This window comes from Contarinia nasturtii, unplaced genomic scaffold, assembly GCF_009176525.2.
Source record: "Contarinia nasturtii isolate CC-2019 unplaced genomic scaffold, AAFC_CNas_1.1 Cnas_scaffold_350, whole genome shotgun sequence".
NCBI lineage: Eukaryota > Metazoa > Arthropoda > Insecta > Diptera > Cecidomyiidae > Contarinia > Contarinia nasturtii.
The window spans coordinates 851,178-871,287 of record NW_022197705.1 but is presented as its reverse complement, the minus strand read 5'-3'; the positions used below and the strand labels follow the sequence as shown (position 1 = coordinate 871,287).

The 20,110-nt window shown below is 34.5% G+C and overlaps 1 protein-coding gene across 5 annotated transcripts in view; it reads right to left on the bottom strand.

Moving 5' to 3' along the window:
* LOC116337951 (LIM domain transcription factor LMO4) overlaps positions 1-10,934 on the bottom strand; it is a 73,425-nt gene extending 62,491 nt beyond the window's left edge. For 3 of the 5 annotated variants that reach the window (XM_031762940.1, XM_031762937.1, XM_031762943.1), the window contains exons 1-2: positions 10,738-10,934; positions 9,065-9,354 (exon numbers count right to left, since the gene is read on the bottom strand). The gene's annotated coding sequence lies outside the window, so the exon portion shown is untranslated. Of the gene's footprint in view, positions 1-9,064; positions 9,355-10,653 lie in introns of all 5 variants that reach the window. The other 2 variants (XM_031762939.1, XM_031762941.1) reach the window with 2 other exon arrangements.
* Positions 10,935-20,110: the final 9,176 nt, after the last annotated feature.

Sequence of the window (20,110 nt, the reverse complement as noted above, 5' to 3'; positions counted from 1 at the left end):
AGAGAGAGAGAGAGAGAGAGAGAGAGAGAGAGAGAGAGAGAGAGAGAAAGAATATAGCGGGCGAAAGAGAAGTGAAATAATGATTTTATCGTTTTCTGGACATTCTTTCTTTTTCTTAATCAACACTCCGAATGGGTTAGACATTTGGAAAGTAAAATTTCATTTGGCATAGCATTACAGCAGTAATTTGACCGGCCGAAAAATTCACGAAGAACTATACTCTAATAAAACAAGTACGTGAACGAAATAAAATGTTTGGTGTGTGTGTGTGTGCTCAACATGGCATAGATTGGCTTCTTTTTGGTACGGATTTAATTTGAACGTTGCACGCAAAATCGGTGATGGATATGGCTTTTTGGTGTATATATTCTTATATTCGCTTCAGCCGGTTTCTTTTTTCGTCTAATTTAGACGTCGATTTTATCGCTTTCACGTCATAAAAAAATGTATGCATGTGCTACGTGTTGAATTTGGTTGGAGACGATGAAATGACTCACGAAGAATGAGGAAAAAAAGCACAACGTGAAATAAAGTCACTTTGAGAAAGAGTTTTGTGTTCGGAAAAAATATTAGAAAAGTCGATTACACATGTTAATCATATTCATACGAATAAATCAATGTCATCGAATATATACGTTGTGCACGCACTGAACTCAGAATTCTCTCTCTTTCTCACCGTTTCTCTCTGCTCTGATGGAGAATGGTGTGCTCCCATAGTCATTTTACAGTTAAAATATCTTTAAAAATGAACTCATCGAATTCAATCAATTCAAGAAAAAATAGAAAAAGAACAAATCTAAATATTTCTCATTTTCTCATAACGATGCCGAAAAAAAACAACTTACTGCATAAATTATTCATAAAGTTTAGTCAACATAAATTTTCGGTTTGTTGTGATCAGTAATTTTATCAACGAAATGTACCGAATAAAAGGCCATTTAGATAAAACGGGGAAAAAATGATAAATCAAGCACAATTAGCGGATATTTTGCCACACACATTATTTTCTTGAAGAAGCGACGAAACGAAGGCGATAAAATCAACTTCCAATTTTGCTTAATTAATTAATTTTTTTTTGGTGCTGTTGATTGCAGCACACCATAACCTAGTGTATTGATTGATTTATGAAGATTGTTAAACCCAAATTCCACGCTTCTATGGAAAAAAGGATCTTTTTTTATCGATTTATTTCCATAATATTCTCTCACAACACTTTTTTTTCTTCTTGTGTTGTTATTATAATGATGGATTTGCATTCAATCCATCAAAAAATATTTGAATATTTTGTTAAGTGAGAAAATTAAGAAAAAAAGAAAGCGTTTCCGATTTTTTTTCTCACTCTTTAACAAGTCTTGTGTGTCGATGTGAAGTAAGCAATTTTGATAGATATTGCTGTAATACATACACATTGGAAAGCGAAAATCATTGATTAAATACAGTAAACACGCCATATCGCTTACTGCTTACTTGAATTAAATATAGAAATAATATCGAATAATTTGGTTTTAATAGAATTTCGTTGTTTTCGAAATGGTGACGGGCACGCAAGAGTTGGTGCATAGCGTGACAGGTTAAAAAGATTATTTAAAAAAAAGAGTGAATCAATTGAAAGAATTTTGACTTTTATGGGGCAAACGCTCGTTTCGCCGAATACTCCACGTAATTGACATTGTTTAGATAGTCTATGAACAATATTGCATATACACTTAGTTTACGTAAACATTGATTTTCCATTAAAAATAAACAGTTTTAATTTGCATTTGATTGCAACGAACAAACAGCTCCTGCGACGAGATAATGGGAGTCAATTTTTCTATCGCACCTTTTTTTCCTGTTCTCAATCGAGAGACGGGAAGAGAAGATAGAATAAACACCATAAACGGAATATTTAATTAAACATTAATCAGACGATTGCGCATCTAGGATTGTAAAGGTCTTTGCAGGCCACTTCTAATCTATTTGTTGTCAATTTAATTGAAGTGACGAATGAACGAAACCCGAAAAAAAACTAACAACAAACCATATCAATATGCCGTTAAACAAGCCGTGCTAATCACTGCATATTGATGAAGTGCTGGGGTGAATAGTGTACTGGTATTCATTTGTGGCTTTTTCCTTATCATTTGACTCTCTCTCTCTCTCTCTCTAACGATAATTTCGTAATGCACACCCAGTGTGTGGAATTGAACACACGCGGTGTGTATTTGTGATCCCAGGCGAGGCGTTTATATAAATGCTGAGCAGTATACAAAAAAAGGGAGAAATAAACGAAATAGAAAAGAGAGAAACTGACATTGTTGCGGTACTCAGCGTTGTTCATGCACATTTCAATCTTATCAAGTTCGTTCTCTTTCCTCTGCTATAAACATGCCGTGTGCAAATCCATACCTATCTTATCATCGGACGAAATGAAACGGTATTAAATAAAAGTAAAGAATTTCTATATATCGTTAAACGAAGAGATCGGTTTCGTTTGTATGGACATTTTTCTTCTTAACATGCATAATATGTTTGTTGCTTTTTTGGATGTTTTTGCACTTCTGGGTTTGAGCGAAAAATCATGTCTTTTCTCTTTAGCTTATCATTCGGTAAAGCTCTCTTCAAATTACAATTCTATGAAATCGGAGAGAAAGACCGATCATATGGCGCGGCTCGAGTATGCTTTATTTGCATTCGATCATGTATTTTTTTTTGCTCGAATGGTCATTGACCATTCATAACATTCGAACGTACGGCTTACATTTATTTACTTAATGTATTTTGAAAATAAAATTTGATGGTGTCTTTGATCAATTCGTTCAAACATGTTTTGAAATCGATACTCTTTCTCTGATATTCGTACACTTTACTCTTTCGTCATTGTGTTTGATACTTCTCTGCGTCTTATCACTTCACATTCACAGCTACAATGAAATGAATCATTTCTGATGATAACTGTTTAATTTTTTGAGTGCATTGATATCAAGAATTTATATGAGTTGTACACCTCACAAATGTAATGAAGTGCTGAAGTTTGATTTTGAGTTCATTAATTTGAAACAATTTTTTGTGGAACAGTTTTCGTCATATTTTAAGGTCGTTGCGCACGAATGACGACGCAAACGGATCGTAACTCTTTGCCTCATATAAAAACAAATGTCGGTGTACACGTCCATTTAACGTTAAAGATAAGCGTCACGTTATTTTTTGTTAAAAAATTGTTGTCGAATAAAAAACACACGATGTAAATAATATTTTAGGAGCGTGGCGGTTTAAAAATTCTGTTTGAACAAAAATCAGTTGATTTGAGTGCTGTTGCATTGACATATAGTCTATAGCGCTTGCTCTTTTCTAACGCAGTGAGCGTCGTTCAACGTCATACGCTGTCCTTGTCATTCTTCCACTCTTTTGGTTAAACCAGAAAGGAGCAAGCGCTATAGACTACATGTCAATGCAACAGCACTCAAATCAACTGATTTTTGTTCTAAAATAATTTTTAAGCCGTCACGCTCTTAAAATATTATTTACAACGTGTTTTTTTTATTCGACAACAATTTTTTAACAAAAAATAACGTGACGCTTTTCTTTAACGTTAAATGGACGTGTACACCGTCATTTGTTTTTATATGAGTGCACAGGTTTTTTTTTGCATAGAATTCTTACTAAATTGCAATTGAAAGCGAAGAAAAAAAAAATCTAAAATATCAATGTTTTGTGTAATCGTAAAGGCCATGATCTCCGCCATGTGTTACAACATTTTTTTCTTCTTCTGTTGAATAAGCAACAACAAAAGAATCAGAAGCAAAAAAAAGTACACAAAGAATTGCCATAATTGATGTAAACAAAAATTGAGAATGTTCAAATGGTATTTTACGATGAGAAAAATGGATTAATCAACATCGCTCTCATTTAACACAAAAGGAAGTGATCATTTTTTTTATAAAAAGAATAAATGTTGTATTTATAGTGTATAAGAAAATGTCGTTTTTCGAATCAGTGCATCGTTTGGTTCGAATGGTTGCGCATCCATTCACGAATATCTGAATAAAAATTGGTTGGTTTTATTCCAGTAACTCTTATAACAATAACAATATAATTTGGACAGCAAAACCTGCGATCATTGTCACAATACAAGATGGAAACAGTTCCATGTTTAATTGTGCTCTCTCTTGAATTACACACCGTATACACGGTTTAAATTTATATTTTGTCGATTCGCTTGAAATGATTTTATGAATGAATTTAATTAAAATTCAAATGAACTATGAGGATTGGTTTGAATGTGATTCATTAAACGTTGAGAAAATACATAATGAAAATTTGATTTTATAAAAGCATCTGACGAATCACCATTTCCGGGTCAAACAATGGTTTGCTGGTTTTAGCATGCGTTTAGTTATGTGTTTAAAATCATTTATGAAATTGAAGTTGGAAAAATGTGTGCGATTGGTTCAACGCCAACCGAAAAATTGTAATGATGAGTTTGGATTTTTTTTTAGTTTAGAGCACAAATCGAAATTCAATGTTTACAATTACGACGGCCCACATTTGAGAAAAAATAAACTCGTAATGCCATCGAAGAAGAATAAATGTCTTAAAAAAAGAAAAAAATATCTTAAATAAGAAATTATTTTCGTCCGTTGCTTATTTTGTAAATCCTCAAAATAAACCGTCTCAATCTCGAGTAAACCGTCTCAATTATCTCTTTGCTTTATTGGATCAAAATCGTTCGAGCAAACAGAAAGTATATAATAGACATAGCTTACCAAAAAATATTGGGCAACTTCGATTCGAAAATAGCATTTTGTTTGATGCTAATTTTACATGACATTAATTCTCTATTGCCTCACTTGTTTTTCTCCTTCTGTCTTCAAAATACATGCATATCATCGTCGCTCATGCCATATTATCGCTCGGCAACCATATTTTAATGAATTTAGATGTTTGGGTTTGAAACTCGTTATCTAAAAATTTATTTCAAGCAAACGATTTCGATGAGAAAAAAAGAGTCACGAATGACAACAAGTTTAACTAGCATTTTCACCTGCTGCGTGCAAACAAAACACGAGAGAACTTTATTTAGATCAATCAACAGTGCGTTTTTATAGTCGCGTCTGCTTTCGATAAAATAAACTGACGAAATTAAGCATTTGAAATTCTTTTTTTATCATCGTTTGATGTAATAAGAATGTTTGATAGGAAGTAAAATGTCAGGAAAAAAATGTAACATTGGGCAAACATTTTATTTCAAATTGAATTGTGACAAATGTTCGACCGACTTATCGAATGGTGGTGTCAAAGATTTCAAGTAATTATTAATCGTGCACCGCATTTGGGCCACCGTCAAAATTGAACAAATTTGAAGCCAATAAAAAAGAAAATGAATGTTTGAAATTGATCACCGGCACGCGGTGTAGCACCGTAATACTGGTATTACGATTATTATTATTTGTACCTGCTTAAATTTATATCCCAATTTCAACATTTTATTGGCTTCGTGTAAAGTTTGTATAAATTTTATTTAAAAAAATAAACGACAAATGCTCGAAAATGACGAAAAGAAATGTGTGTGGTGCACATGTGAAAGGCTGTGGCTATGGCGGCGAGAGCAGCAGCAGCAGCAACAACAGAAAAAGCAGTTTGTTGTGCGTTGTTCGTTAGCAACAACAAACGTTCTTAACGTTTTTAACGAGCTGAAAAGGAACATTACAAACACATATTCGAAATAAAATAATGAAAGAGAGCACTCACGGTGTGTGTTGTCGTTGTACATCGGCCATCGTCACACACAGCCCGAACGTATAATAGAGGCAATAAGAAAAATAAGAATAAGAAGAAGAAGTCGACCCGATACATACGACAGCCAAGAGCAACAACGCATGGGGGAAACGAACGTGTGTGCACAACATACAGACGAAAAGAGGAAAAAAAAGACAACAACACAACACTGTGTGAATGTGAAAACCTAAGTAATAGGTAAGGTCAATAAAAGTATTTTAAACCCGACCCTCATTATCAATACCTTCAATCTCTCATATTCTTGCGATCGTAGGTTCGTTCGTTGGTGTGTGGTTTTTTTCTTCTTCCTTCTACTTATACTTCTTCTTCTTCTTCTTCTTCATGAATGTCTGTACTTGGACACTCTGAGTACGAGAACACAAATTCTATGAACAACACACAACATTGACTGACTGAGAGACAAAAAAAAGAATTGTACATTGGAATAAAAAAGAAGAAAAACATTGTTGTTAAACACGTTATTTATGGAAATACAGGCACTGGTTCGCCTCTATCGAAATACACTCACACATTCGGGACAGTGTAGACACAGAGGATAACATGATGAACCATAACAATAACAGTACGGCTAATAGCCCAATACATAAAAATGCCTTAATGATATAAAAAAAATACAACATAAGCTTCGTATTCTGATACAACTGAATGCATTTGGACATAGACACAGGCACAATTGCACACACTCACAGCAAAATACATGCAATGCAATCCACACAATTGGCACACACTTTACCAATTTCGAGCTCAGTAGCTCCCACAATATGTGTCTTTTCTCATTCGCTGTCTCTCTCTCTCTATCCCAATGCATATATTTCTCTCTTTACTCAACAAAACATTTTGTATTTCCACTCTATTACCGTAGAATTACTCCTCATTGTTCCGCCGAGTAAATTCCGAATTGTGTGCATTCATTTATTATTTAATCAAATTAAAATGATTCGCATAAAAATGCCAAACAAAAGTCATTGTGTAAAATAAATGTTCAAATGTAATATGCGCGCGCGGCCAATGGCATACATACAAATATAGTTCAGTTTCCCGCACAAACAAAAAAAACACACATTCTTCGTAGGAAGATCAGAAAGGAGAAGAAAAAATGGATAGGATATCGAGGCAAAGTAACGAAGGAACGACCAAAATTCTCATATCATCTGTTTTGTACGTTGTCTTGCATTTGTGTTTTTCCCTTTCGTTGTTATTTGTTTGTTTTCTCGGCGAATAGGTTCATAAATTGCTGTCTACTTTGAGAGATGTTCAATAGCGCACAGACAAATCCCAAATTAAATGAATGTAATTCGGATGATGCGCTGGATTTCATGCCAAGTTTTTCATCTCCGTCATCATCCATGATATAGAAATATACATAAATATATTTCTTAGTTACTATGTGCACAGAAAGAGAGAGAGAGAGAGAGAGAGAAAGAGATCAACTGTCTGCCAAGATGCACAGCACGAGTGTGCTGAATTATGCCAGCTATTTGATTTTGAAAATTAAGACAACAGGACAACAAGATTGGACATTAGTAGAAAAATGAGTTGCATATTTTTGTGTTTGAGTTATGTTATGCAGTCCGTCGTGTTTGCTGTTCATTTTTTTTCATCATTGAAGTTTATATCGGTGGCTCCGGTCGAGATAAGGGACGACAGTGTCTCATAGCGCAAATAAATGAAAATAAAAACAAAAAAAATTGAACGCAAAACATTCAAAGTTTGTAATAAACATTCCCTTTTTTACATGCAATTTGAAAATTGTTGTCAGTAAACTTTAGAAATTAATAGCAATTTGTAATGAGGTAAGTTGAATTTGGAGCATTTGATGGAGATGCAGCAGCCACCACCCATGTACTATACCTGTGTAGTGTGTACATTTACTTCTACCAATTATTTTGTACAATATTGTGATTACCATTGTATAATTGCATTCCAAGCAATTTGATAGGAAAGTTCAGCATCATTTAAATTGAACATAATCATGTTCATCATCATCGACCGTTGTCATTGCCGTCGCTATACAGCTTCCATTGTTTGACAATGAATAAAACAAAAAAAAAACCATCAAGGATCAAGAGAATTGCTCAATTTCAATCGGCTGCTTATAATTAATTAGAATAATTCATGTGAAAATATTTTGGCTCATTCTCATCTCATTATTATCGGTAATGGTAGTAATAAAATGGTTCACATCATTGGAATAAAAACAGCAATGGGAAAGACAGATAAAAAAGTTATTGCAATTGGTCTGAATTGAAGAGGTAAATATGAGGCAAAAATGCGATTGAGAAATATAAGATTGAATTGCTTCGATAACGGAAAAAATTGAGCGTACAATTGAACACTGAATAATGGGACGATATACCACAGTGGTGAGGTAGCGGCAACAACAAAATAACACCGAACCAAGTACAACGAAGAAGGAATAAGCGAGGCTCACAACAGCTGCGACGGCCATTTTCGCTGTTTATTCTTTACGCTTCAATCTCTCTCTCTCTCTCTTACACTCTCTGGCATTGGCATTGTGTGTATTTGGCATATGATGACGGGACCGAATTTAATTCTCGCAGTCTGTATGGGAAGGTAGTACACATCGAACAGAACCGTGTATTGCTATTGCCATTTGCCACCTTTGCACTTAGTTAACAGTTTACAAACAACGTATAAATGGATTAAGGAAATATATTTTCATATTTGCGTATAGGCAACGAATGAATATGTGAAAACGACACGAAGGAAATCTCCTTCACTTTCTTCTACTCTTTCTCATCCTCTCTCATTGTGTGTTTTCTCTCGTTTTCTCGTGGATTCTTCAAATACACACAAATACCCGGCGAACCTCGTAATAACAAAAGCAACAGTGTGCCATGCGGATGCTATTACAAAGGTATTTACAGCGATTTGTTTTGTTTGCCAACATGTGTATATATTGTGCGTCATTCATGCAAGAAGCTTTTCCAATTTTATGCAGAAAACAAATTTGAATTTGATATTTTTTTTCTCTTATTTCGCAAAGAGATTTTCTAGGCCAAAAATCATTAAATATTTTGATTTATTTTGCCCTCAATTTCCGTTACCTTCGAATTCGTTTCCACATTACCATTCGACGGCTTTGCAGTATTCGCGCAATGTTATTTACACATTATAAAAAAAAATCAATCACAACAAAGTTGAATTAACAAAATTACCGATTACATTAAAATTTTCAGCACAATTTTTATGTGAAAATCACGGCCAAACAACAAACACAAAGTAAAAAAAATAATTGAAAATAACAAATAGAAGTTTAATTTACCTTTTGTTCATGTGTTGTTGTTCTAACGATGATACGACAAACGGTTGCGCTGTTTATATTCTATTTATTATCAGTTTATTCTTTGGAGCGATATTTAAATGTTCGATTTAAGTAAAAGTATGCGAATGGAACGCGTATTTACTCTCTTTTATTCAGTGCGATAAAAGTTGATGCGAAAATAGAGAAAAACACGGTGTCTCGGGAGAATCGTACACTGTGTTACACTGAATTTGGAAACAAAATTCTTTTTTTTTCTTTCTTCTGTCAGCTCAAAGATATTCACAAATTTACTATCGAATAAAAGCAAAAAGAAAATAGTAAATAAATTGACGTGAACGAAATCAGGCGATTGAGGTGGGAAATGCTTTTTCCATTTCTCTTCGTCTCGAGCCTCTTTCACTCGTTCATTCATTCACATTCGTGACCAACACAATAGACAAGCACTCGGCCAAATAGCAACAGACAGCAATAATAATAAATACACCGGTATATATATCGGGCGGTCGCGCTCTATCCACGAATTCTATATGCGATTTTTTCGTCAGTAACGGAAATATACAGGCGAAAATCAACAAAAACAACAAACAGAAAACAACAACGAAATCAAATAGAGACGAAAGAAGTGAAAATGCTGCTTTTGCTTGAACTGTCGAAAGAACGCGCGCGATACGGTTTTATCGATTTTAATTTCTTTATACAGGCGTCATAAAATGTGCAATTTTACATTTGGCGAAAGGAATTATTCTCGCTGTCTTTCAATCTGTAATAGATCTCTCTATTCGGATACATTAATTAATTATTATGAAATTTGCACTGAATTTGTTTGATTCAATGTTTTATGCAACGAATTTAACGAAGATTTCCGGTATAAGCAAATTGTGAACCGATTTCAAGAATTTTTCATTTTATCATTTTTGCTTTTCTCAAATGCTGTTTTGCTATTTTATTGAACGCGAGAAACAGAGCCAATTTGTGTTAGTTGCGAATGCTGATGATGTTCGATGAAGTCGATGATAAAGTTGTTTGCCAACCAAAAACGTCTACTAATTGGACGAATAATTTTCTAAGCAGAAAATGTCGATTTATCGCCAATTTATTTCGTGGAATCACTGCAATTTTCAACCGTTTTAATTATTAAAAAAAGAACATATCATCGGTAACTGAACGGCAATTTAATTAATTTAAACAAAACATAACAAAAAAAAACTTGAAATGAACACGATCTTGTGAGATTGATAAAAATAAACGAAATGAAACGAAAAACCGTTCTCAATCGAACTCGTTATTTCGGGTCAATTTTGTTTTGCATATCAAAATTAAAATTAATATAAAGAACTTTCACTTTCGAAAACTATTAAAACAAAAATGCAACTCGTTTTTATAAACGCCAATTTATTCAAGTTTTCACGACCAATTGCAATAATTCGCCACGAAATGAATGAGTTTCCAGTTTTTTGTTTTCTTCTTTTTCGTTTTGGCCATAAAAAAAACCCGACAAGGAATAATTTCGTTTAATGGTGCTTTGCTCAATAAAAATGAAAATGAACTTTTTTGTTATTCATGAAGTTGCTGTTTTTGTAATTAATTACCCGACGACGTTCACGTTAAATCGAATCGAAAAATTCAATTAGATGAAGAAAAAAAAATAAAATTGTTTTTAAAGGAAAACTCACACTTTGAATTTTTTATCTTTATTATTATTATATTATTGACTGAATCGCAGTCAAATACACTTTATTAAAAAAATTGTAGAGTTCTTGGTTTTATTCCTTTTTATGATTTTTTTCTATCTCTTTCTCTATGTGTATATATCGTATGTGTACGACGCTGAAATGGCGGTGCATGCACTAGGACCATGTACCACACTGAATGACTCATGAAACGATACTAACCATGCCGCTTCCACATTTGTGAACACAAACATCGCATTTCCATTGTAGTAACGTCACAGAATCGGAACTGAATCGTATATGGATGGATAGAATGGCTGTGTATTGGTATGTCTCGTTCCGTATTCGGTGGTCATTCGGCTCGGCAAATGCGCGTGTATGTATTCAATGTATTTGTATATGACAGGCAACGCGCTTCGTATGTGAAAACCCAAACAACAAACATTTTATGTATTCGGTCGCTGTGCCATGTCGTGGATATACATGCTCTCATAGTATCGAAGCGAGCGTATATGGACATATGTATGTGTATATGGATGTGCGCGAGTATGAGTTTATGTGTATGTATATTCGTTGTATCGAGAGTATTTGTCTGTGAATTGAAATTTACGAAGAACAAAATGAATTTAATGAGCATGAATATATATATGAGAAACACATATAACCAAAAAAGCAAGAAAACATTCAGTTGAATTGAAAAACCATCACACACATTTCATTGAAATGGTGCTGCTGCTGTTGTTGTTGTTAAAGTTGTATGGGTGAGAGTTGTGATTGAGTGAGCGCCGGGCGAAACGAAGAAAACGACGTTGTGTGTAGCAGCTGAAAGAATTTATAGAATATAAAATATCAACAAAACGAGAGATGGAATTACGCGAGGCCCCATACGCCATGCATTAGAAGGGTATATGCGAAAACCAATTCATTTAATTTGAGTTTTTGGTTCTCCCTCTCTCGCTCTCTCCTTCATTCCTCTCTCTCTTCTTCTCTGTGTACATTATGCATATATATATATATGGACGTATGCATGTATATGTGTATGTGTGTGCCAAGAATCGCAACATATATGTCGAATTTATAGCCACGCTGTCGTTGTTGTTGTTTCTCTGATGAGAAACATAAGCACGCAACTATATAAATATGAGCCAAATATTGGATGCAGAAACAGTGTAAAATTGCATCGAACGAAATGTATATACAAAACGATCGCGAAACTCAGTACGCTGCACATTGAGCACTGCAGACGAACGACAACGGACTTGTGCAGCGATGTTAAAAGAATATTGTCGAAAAAATTTACGCGCGCTATTCATTCGATGACAATACACACAATCAATCGATTGGGAACGACGGGCAAGAGGTGGGCAACGAATTGACGACGACGAAGACTCGGTCCGTTTGAATAAAACGTTTATTCTCTGTATCTATCTATCACTGCATTTATCTATATCGTAATATGCAAACTCTCTGTCTCTCTCTCTCCATTTCTCTAATAAGGAAGATTACATTTCGTGCCTCGCTTCATTCACAAATGATTGCATCGACGGAAAACTTATCGACATTAAATGTGTGAATAAACACAGACATACGTACCAAAATGCTTACGGTTTTATTAAATTGTACAATAACATTATTCATATATACGTATTTTTGTTGAAATGTGAAATATGCGTTTATGTCCTAATGTGCACAACTTTTCCAATCGACTAAGCCCCATCAGCACGTAGACATCGTTGTATCCATTCGGTTTCCCATCAAAATCGTTGTCGTCGTCATCATCATAGGTGAATGGATACACACCAAACACACATGGATAATGAACGTTTAGGAATAGTAAATAGAATAAACTCGAACAAATACGCACAAGCACATGCACGGACACCGTAAAGTACTTTCAACTACTGCCATATTTCAAAGTTAAAATAATAACAAGATAATAACCAAACAATGGAATTGCTGTAAACATTCATAATTTTATTTACATTGAGTACTTTGAATGAAGCGCACGGCCAAAGCAAAGTAAATGATGAACAAACAAATAAAATAGAAAATAGGAGGAGAAGGAAGAAAATGAAGAAGTACTAGTTGGACGCTCGCATTCATTTGTTGTTGTGTTTTTTTTTTCATCTTAATGTTTGCACGCGCGTTTTTGTGTTCGATTCCCACTTTTAATTTCATTAAAGCAATTGAATGCAATATTCATCTTTTGAACGAGTAATGAGAAACATTTCATTTTTCTTTCTTCTCCATAAATGCTTTTTGTGGGGACCATCAACTGTCATTCATTGAAAGAAGACTGCGTAATTACGCTAGTCATCGTAATGAACGACGGCAAACGGGCTGCAAATAAAATGAACGACAGAGATATCATCTATTATATATGTATACATAAATGATGGGTAGAAAGGTGTAGCAGAGATAGTGTTCAATAAGAACAATTGAAATTAAAAAAAAAACAATCCATTGGACATAAATAAAAAATAACGTAAAGTCCAAATTCATATTTTTTGCATAAAAACAATAAAGAGTAAAGTAAAGTCCAAATTCGTATTGTTAGCATAAAAACAAGTAAAGTCCAAATTCACATTTTTAGCATAAAAAAGACAAGAGTAAAATAAAGTCCAAATTCACAGTGTATATTGCTTATCAAGCATTCTACATTACAATCCATACACATGCCCATAAATGGCAAGCCTTTTGGCATAATCAAATGTACTAAATTTTAAGAAACAGAATTAATAAAGAAAGAGTTTTTAGTTAATGTTGAACAGCTGAACACTACACTTGTCTTCATTTACTCTGTATTAATGTCCCCTGACAGATAGATACAACGAACGCACCGCGGTATACTTACTGTTCACCTTTTATTAAATTAAATTCAATTAACAGTGACGACGACAAAACATGTTCTTTTTGCTATCAATTTTGTTCTATTCTCTCTCTCTTTCGTTCCCTATATCTCGTTTTGCGCACATCATCGTTTTCGGGTTCTAGTTTATTTAGCGAAGAGAATACGAGAGATTCTCTAGCTATTTGCATATGGTTTTATATGAAGGTTGATTGTTAGGTTGGTTCGTTGGTTGTGTTTTCACCATTCCACTCCTTCTATGCATGTTTCTACTGCCACTGCTGACTGTTTTCCTTTCTCTCTTCATCTCTAACATGTCGTTGTTATCTCTGTATTTCTCATTCTATTGCGTTCAGTATCGCGCGCGCGATAGAGAAACTCTGGCTCCGGCTGAAACAAAGCACATTTAAGTTCATTAAAATTGTATAAAATCATTTTTCGTTGTCGTGTTCCTGTTTCGGTTCTGGTGGCATCGTTGTGCGTTTCTCGTTGTCTTTGTCATTTTGCTCTTTTCATATAATTGCTTTACCGCTTATGTACACCCGTACACCCGTCGTGCATCATCATCATACCATGCATCCATGCTCCAAACCTCGTACACACCAATCTCTTTTACTCTGTTGAATTGTCGTTCATTCATCGTCATCGTCATCGTCGGTTGGGATACGAGATGGCATCATGGCAATGGCAATTGCAAACAGGCAGAAGCATTTATGTACGACTATTCGCATATTATTATTGAAATACTCATGAGATTACAAGAATGTATTTCAATTCACAATACTGCGTGAATTATCGTTTGATTCAGAAATGTTGGCGTGTGTCGTGTGTGAGTGTGTTTGCATGTTAGAGCACATTGAACAATTTTCGTCGAAAATCGTTGGATTCATTAGTTGATTTCGAGTAAGTGTGTATATTTGTTTATTTCGTCGTATGTGCACCAGCAGCAATATGCACTCATTCTAACTGACTGTACGGTGTACTCCCAGGATCTATTCATGATCGTAACATTGCTGCTGCTACTACTACTGCTGCTGTTGTTGTTATTATATTTTTTTTCTGTCATTCGAACAGTTTGCTCTCCGCTCAATCTATGGATAAATGTTTAAACATGACGGACTAATTCAGCACATATTCCGGTGCAATTGTTAATTTCAACATTTCGCGTAAATGGATAAGCGATTCATTCCGACCAAATTGAATGTGAAATTGCATAATATTGTATGTAATTTGTTAGCCATGGCGCTTCTTTTTGTCCGGGCCATAATGTACGCGTACATATATGCGATACAGAGAATAACCATTGATTCAAATCGAAATTCCGAGAGAATAAATTTTATGTTAAGCAGGTGCACCGTACACTTTGATATGATGTGATTTTCATTGCATTTGATCATCCAATGTTTTGTGTGTACGTACGCGTACATGCTTAAATAGACTCGAATCAGCACTTTTGTTAAGGAAGGAACGCTTCCATGTTCAATCGAATGTTATACAAGCACGTCCAATAATTTTAAAGCATTTTGCCAAAGCAGCAAAATACTGCATTTAACCAAAATGACACAACCAAATTTATTTCACTGAACATGAAAAATTAAAGGTTAGTATTTTCAAGTTGAGTGAAATTTTACTGGTGCAATGTTTTTTTTTTGTCAACGATTACAATAGCGTAAATGAAAAAAGAAACGATAATGAAGATGCCGATCATCGTTCTTTTCAAGCACAGATGAATGAGGACATTAAAACCAACTTAATGTAAATGAAATTAAATTAGTACAATCAAAGGCCTATTCATTGAGTTTGTTTGTGAAATTTGTAAAACACTGCATGACATTTTTTTTCATTTTGGTTCAGCCCGCGTTTTGCTCTATGGAAGAAATGTTTTCATTCCTTCTCTTACACTCCTTCTCGTATTCTCTCTTGCGTTGATTTTGGTAATTGTGTGCGTTTATTATAGTTGGTGGTGTTGCTTTTTCTTAAGCTTCTGATGGTGGAAAAAATCAAACCGAACAACCCGATACTTTATGTGTAGCAATCGCACAAGCTTTTGACGTACGTGAAATGAGCAAGTACATCATGGAGTCTGTTGATTACATTCATTCCTGTTATAGATCTAGATCTATATGCAGTGCAAGAAAATAATATAGAATGTACCAAGAGTGAGTAAATAACGAGTATGAATTAAAGAAAAAATAAATTAAAATGTTGATTCCTCTTTTTCTCGCTGTGTGTATTTTCGAGGCGCTAGTACCATGAATGAAAGCGCATGCTATCCATTCATTTGCTTTTCTCTTTTTTCTATTGAATGTAGTAGTGTTCAAAATTTTACACAAAACGATGTTCTTTGTGTGTTCAACATCATATCGCGCTCTTATTCTGTGATCAGACATCATTCTCACAACTATTCAATAAGGTACGTATAAAAATATATACACCATTTGGTCGCTTGATTTCGATTTTTATGCTTTTGTACATAAGTTAATTAGAAATAAGCACTGTCTCACTCCAGCTTAAATTACAGTTATCCCTTGGAGCTGTTGTCGTTTCGTTATGTACAACGGCACGTAATTGTTCAAATAAAATAAAATCGCTTTCAACATCTTTTAATTACTACTTCATCTCTCTACTAATTGCTCCTCTTTTTCCCAGTTTTAATGGACTCTAATTCCGTATTATTATTATTTTTTGCACCGGTACACGAGATTTTGTGTGTGTGTGTGCTCTCGTTTTTTTTGCTCTTGGTGTCCGTTATTTTCATTTTGCGCATTATTTCTCTCTCATCTCATTTTTATCACACATCATTATTTGCCAATATCAAAAATGAAATGTACTAGCCATAAATAAATGAACACGAGGATTTAAAACATAATCCGATGAGGATGGATTGGTGTGTGTGTGTGTGTGTGTGTGTGTGTGTCTGTGCTCTGTTGTTCATGTGGAAAATAATTGTTCATGGGTAAGTGATTTTTTAAATAATTTTTCGTGTGAATTTAACTGCATTTAATTTGTAATAATATAATTCGTTGATGAAATGAAGACGATGGTGTGATCTGTGGTGTGTGTGTGTATATATATTTATGTCGAACGCAATTGAAAGCAGAGTGAATGACAGCGATTGCAATGATAATGTTTGTGATGATGGTAGTGGTGATGATGAAAGCGGTGGTAGTGGATACAGAGCCAATGTAGGTGGCGATGGGCGGATAGCTGTGGTGATGGTATGTGGTGGTCGTGTCGGTTTGAGCTTGTACTAAAGAGAAAATCAAATTAATCAAACAATGGCAACGATTAACATTAACCCCCATTGAATAATTAAGCAACATTTCCGAGTGCGCGCTTTTGCTTCGTACACGATGGACTACTCATTGATACTCGCAGACACGACACAATCGACAAATTATTTACCATCTACCTCAAAAACGAAAATCGTACCAGCACCGAATGGCGACCAACCGATTTAATGCTATTGTTGTTCTTGCTGTTGTTACACTCACAATGCACACACATGTTTTCAACTCTCTCTCTCTCTCTTTGCGTGCTTGAATGCCTTGTCGTTGTCGACATTGCATGTACGATTCTATACCATCTTGCTGATGGATTCTCGCTGAATCACAAAACCATTTTCGGTATGTGTATGCATTTTAAATTAAAACAGTTGAACGGATAAAAATGATGACAAAATTCCGCCGTCATTCAATTCATTCGGTGTTGTTGAGCGACATTGTGTTTGCTGCCGCAGAGATATATGTTGGAAGCTGAAACACAATACAAATTAGTAAAAGCAATTGCCGCAATGCTAGCATCTAAAATCAATTATTCACCTGCCGCTTTTTTTCATTCATTATCTCCTCCAGTTTTATCATCCAAAACAACGACTACTTACATGCGGCGAAAGAGCCATTTTCACTTTTTGATAGACCATTAAAAATTGATTCAATTTTTCGTGAAAATTGTTAACTTCCAGCCACTTTTACTACAAAGTTTTATCCACTCGATTGCACTATCCCATTCCCAATTTCTCTAGGAGTTTTTTTTCTCGCTCTTTTGACTCTCTCCAGTCGGTTTAGTTTATCTAAGCTCGATTTGTCGGGCCGGGTGTATCGATGAAATATTAATTATTGCAAAATATTTTTCGTTGATGGTATTCCGTTGATGGTATGGAATGAATTTCGGAACACTCGAAAATTTGATAAAATTGTCCAAAAAACAAACTAACTAACTTGCCACATATACACATACACACACACACCGCGTAGTTCAAATAAAACTGAAGCGGATGAGGCACATTCACACAAAATTGTAATGTTACGTCAATCGAACTATAAATATTTTGAATAGAGTTTTCGTTATTTTATGCATATGTGCCGTACAGATGTATCCGGACAACGAGTACTAGCTCTATATATGACTACATTTCTACACAGTTGCTGTGGCACAAGGTTGAAATATCTGTGCCCTTCTACACCTACTCGCACGTTGAATTGAATTTGCACGCTTGAAAAATGTCGCTTCAAACATTTTAGCATTCATTATATTTTAATTCAATTCGAGTTGAGTACGAGTGAAAAACGTGTTGTTGTTGCCATCATTGTTGGTCAAAATGGTATGAACGTGATGTACCGGTAACAGGGAAAATTTATGGAAATTAACACATGCAGCCTCCCCAAAACGATGACAATATTGGTCCAAGTGAATAAACGAGTGGATAAGAGAGAGAGCGACAGAGAGCAAACGCGCGTGAGGCAATGATGACATCAGCAACGAGTAGCCAACAAAAGCTATCAAATCCAAAGTTAAGCATGAGCTTGCGACCAAGAGTCTGCATGTGTGCGAAAAGAAGGAAAATTGATAAACAAATTGGATGGCATTGGAATTTGGTGTGCGTCAATGTCGATTTTCAGTTCGTTTATGACTTTGATGCTTGCGTGCGCAAACACAATGAATTAGTGACTTGGACCGATGTCATATATGCAATGCAAACATTCTGGTTGTTGATGAAATTTGCTCTACTTGAATGCCGTGAGAAGAAGATGATGAAGATTGAATAGAGACGGAAATCCACATATCGCCTGTTATTGTAGTTGCCGTCATCGTTATTTCGGTGTCGTCAAACATATTGTATGTGTCGTTGTATCTTCTTTACCAAGCATCAAATAAATTTATCAATATTCAGTGAATTTAACTTGTCAATTACACATCTATATGTAAGCGAATGTTAAATATGATACAATATTTAATTTTTAGTTCTTTATTTCCTTTTCTTGTTTCGTTTGTGCCTAGACTTCGTCGATATATATATTTTTTTGTGTTTGCTTTCATTTCTTTCTTCAAACTTCAGACAACTTAATTGAATGAATCTCAAATAATCAGGCAAATGAAAAGAAGAATACCAGCCAGCATTGAGCAAGAGAAATCAAAATGTTTATGATCCAATACATACAAATCCACGACATTAGTTAATAGTCAATTACGGATAAAGTCAACGACCAAAAAGAAATTATGTAATAAGTGCACACGCACATAAAGAGTTGCTGCCCAGCTACGGCAACATGCTCTTTCATTCTTTTCCACACTGGAAACTTTTGTAATACAGATAATTTAACAATTTAATCATGCGAAACAAAAAGCTTAATGAGCGAACATGTACACAATCATTTATTCAGTTTTATTCAAATGACAATTAATTGATCCAATTTTGCAAATGTGAAAATGCCAAGGCAGACTGCGCCTTGCTCTCTCCCTCTTTCTACTTTTATTATAGTCTTGTAATATTTACTTTGTTGCTATTGCCATTTAGTTATTTTTAATGGGTCAACTCCAATTCGAAACGATACACACAAAGCAATCAATGACACACAATACGTAACGCATAAATCAAGCCAATTGCTGATTTGTGACCGTTCAAAGAACATTCCATAAAGGCTCAATAATATGGATAATGTTAGGTCAGTTCGCTTTTTGTTCACTCTCAATTAATTGATTTAATTCTCTTTAATCGTATTGCTATAAATACAGAAGGAATTTCATCATAAATCTTTTACTCTTTGGTTGATAGAGTAAAGTGTCATGCCTGAAGTGAGGCCTATGAGAAAAAATCCATTTTTATTCCAAAATTGGTATTTTAAGTACACTGAAACACTCAAAAAATAGGCATTGGGAGGTTTTTGGCACGAGAAAACCGAATCTGATATTAGTTTTGCAATACAAATAATTGTCGATACACTTTTCATGCAACATTTACACACATCACCACATTTAATGCCATCTAATTCTAGGTACTAGATTTTATCCCACTTGATTTGGATGAGAATTTTTTTTTTTTTTGCGAAAATTATTCGAATTTGCTAGGGTTTTTCATTTAAAATGTGAGGACCTTTTTTTGGTCGTCAATTTTTGAAAGTGAAGAAAAATCTTTCAATTTTCTAAGGTTTTTGGAACCTGAGAGAACTTTTTTCAATTTGCTAGGGTTTTTCGAGTGAAAAATTCATTCAATTTGCTAGGGATTCAAAAAGTGACTTCCAAACATTT